The sequence below is a fragment of the Marmota flaviventris genome, chromosome 11 (genome assembly GCF_047511675.1).
Source record: "Marmota flaviventris isolate mMarFla1 chromosome 11, mMarFla1.hap1, whole genome shotgun sequence".
Classification (NCBI taxonomy): domain Eukaryota; kingdom Metazoa; phylum Chordata; class Mammalia; order Rodentia; family Sciuridae; genus Marmota; species Marmota flaviventris.
The window spans coordinates 58334033-58336934 of NC_092508.1; the positions used below are offsets into that span (position 1 = coordinate 58334033).

The 2902-nt window shown below is 47.2% G+C and overlaps 1 pseudogene; it reads right to left on the reverse strand.

Moving 5' to 3' along the window:
• Positions 1 to 209: 209 nt before the first annotated feature.
• Positions 210 to 1144, reverse strand: LOC114101156 (small ribosomal subunit protein uS5 pseudogene; annotated as a pseudogene).
• Positions 1145 to 2902: the final 1758 nt, after the last annotated feature.

Here is a 2902-nt window from a genome sequence, read left to right on the forward strand (position 1 = left end):
ACAATAGGGGCAAAAGATGGTAGGAAAGTTTTACTCTGAAATCAATACCTCCCTTTTCAGAAACAACACCTATAGCCAGGCCTAGTCCCCATCTAGCTTTTCTCCTCCCCTCTGGGTAGAAGGCTAGGAGAAGGTTAGGGTCCACAGTTTCCTTCTATTTGTTTAACAAAGTGTCTTTTTTTTTTTTTTTTTTTGGGGGGGGGGGTTTCATTCACTTTATTATTTTTTGTATAAAAACCCTATGTTGTAGCCACGGCTGGAGCCTGGGTCCTCTGTACAGAGACTCTGGTATGGGTTTTCACAAGATGGTCAGTGAATTCCTGATAAGGAGACTTGGTGAACACAGTCTCTTTCCAGAGATCAGGGGTCAAATAGCTGTATGTCTTGGAGATGGCATCAAAGGTGGCCTTGGCAAAATTGCCCAAGGTGGCAGTGCAGCCCCTGGCAGAAGTGTAGCAGTCATCAATACCAGCCATCATCAGTAGCTTCTTGGGTACAGGAGCTGAGACAATGCCAGTACCTCTGGGGGCAGGGATGAGCCGTACCAGCACAGAACCACAACGTCCTGTCACCTTGCAAGGGACAGTGTGAGGCTTGCCAATCTTGTTCCCCCAATAGCCTCTCTGCACAGGAACGATGGAGAGCTTGGCCAGGATGATGGCCCCTCGGATAGCAGTTGCTACCTCCTTGGAGCATTTTACTCCCAGTCCAACGTGACCGTTGTAGTCACCAATAGCTACAAATGCCTTGAATCTGGTCCGCTGGCCAGCACGAGTCTGTTTCTGTACAGGCCTGATCTTCAAAACCTCATCCTTGAGTGATGCCCCCAAGAAAAAGTCAATGATCTCAGAACTCCTTGATGGGCAAAGAGAAGAGCTAGATCTCCTCCAGGGACTTGATCTTCATGTCCTTGACCAGGCGGCCCAGCTTGGTGACCGGGATCCACTCCTTGTCTTCGGCCTTGCCTCCACGAGCCCCGCGGCCACGGCCCCGGCCCCGTCCACGGCCTCGGCCGCGGCCTCGGAGACCGCTGCCGAAGCCTCCGCGGAAGCCGCCGCGGCCACCCATTCCGGGGCCCCCGGGACCTCCGGGACCACCCGCTGCACCGGCGTCATCCGCCATTTGGTGTTTTTTCCAGAGAAGAAGCAACAAAGTGTCTTTTAAATATAGACATATTGGTACTTCATTTGTTAACTTATTTTTTTGGAGTACTGGGGATTGAAACCAGGTTACTACTAAGCTACATCTCACATTTTTAAAAATATTTTTATATTTATATTGTTAGTTTTTTACATATTTTTTTTTAAGTTACCCGACTGGCCTTAAACTTGAGATTCTTCAACCTCCCAGGTAGCTGGGGTTACAGGCATACACCACCAGGCTCAGCTATTTTTCTTTAAATAAACTGAAATAATATAGTTGAGCTGCACTGATAATGAGGCCTGCATGTCAGTAATAAGAGATCTTTGGAAATACGTCCTTTGGAGGTGCCCCATCACCTTAGACCAGGCCCCACACAAGTCAATCCATTTCCTGACAAGGTCCTGTCCAATCTGCAGAGGTCTCTTGCCAGGGTCCAGACTGGACTCCTCACTAGTCTTCTCTGAACCACCTGCTCCCTCTGCCCAGAAGGGCCCCCAGCAGGGTACTCTCCTTCACCCCCGCTGCAGGCTCCTAAGCTCACCATTGCAGGTTCTACCTGGCTGCCCCTCCTGTATGCAGCCTCCAGGGAAACTCCTTACCCCCAATACCCAACACTTATCTTTGAGTCTTGACACTCGGAATTTCTCCCATTTGATCGGGAGTGCCCTTGATTTATATTTGTATCCCTTGCCCATTGAAGGGAATAACAAGAAATAATAATGATTGGGCTGGGGATGTGGCTCAAGCGGTAGCACGCTCTGCCTGGCATGCGCACAGCAATGGGTTCGATCCTCAGCACCACATACAAATAAAGACGTTGTGTCCACCGAAAAATAAAAAATAAAAAGAAATAATAATGAATGAATGAATTGGCAGTGTGTAAAGCGAGACAGGGGAGGAAGTATTATTCATTTAGCATATTACAACCCTGCAGAATAGACATGATCATGCACATTTTACAAATGATGAAACTCAGGGTCAGAAAGGTTTAATAACTTGTCTAAAATCACACAGCCAGGAAAGAACAGAGCAAGAATTAGAATCCGCCTTCATTGGTGGGATCAATGTTGTCATAACCCCCTTTGCCCCGTGCTTTCCTGTGATTCCACAGGAAGAAGGCCCTGGACAGATGCTGTAAATGTGTTCTGGGATTTCCCAGCTTCCAAAACTGTGAGCCAATAAATTTCTGTTATTATACATTACCCAGTCTCAGGTTTTCTGTTTTAGCAGTACAAATGGACAATATTCATAGTGATGTAAAAAAGAGAATTGGTTGCTGGGCATCTCAGAAGTGACATTTCATAACTTTTGAGTTGTTCTACTCTATAGAAGCAAGTGACTGAGCCCAGCCCACACTCCAGTGGAGGAGGATGCCCAAGGCTCTGAGTGCCAGGAGGTGGCCGCTGGGGTCATCTTGGGAGCTTTGGCCACCAGCTTTTCTCATTGTTACTGGGATATCATTGCTTCCAGACCCTTTTATGGACAGAACTAGGAAATGTATTTTTTTTTTTTGAACCAAGGATTGAATTCAGGGGCGCTCAACCCCTGGGCCATATCCCTAGCCTATTTTGTATTTGATTTAGAGACAGGGTCTCATTGAGTTATTAGTGCCTTGCCATTGCTGAGGCTGGCTTTGAACTCACCATCCTCCTGTCTCAGCCTCCCAAGCCTCTGGGATTACAGGCCTGTGCCACTGTGCCTGGCTTGAAATAATTTTTTTTTTTTTACTTGTAGATGGACAAAGTACCTTAACTTACTT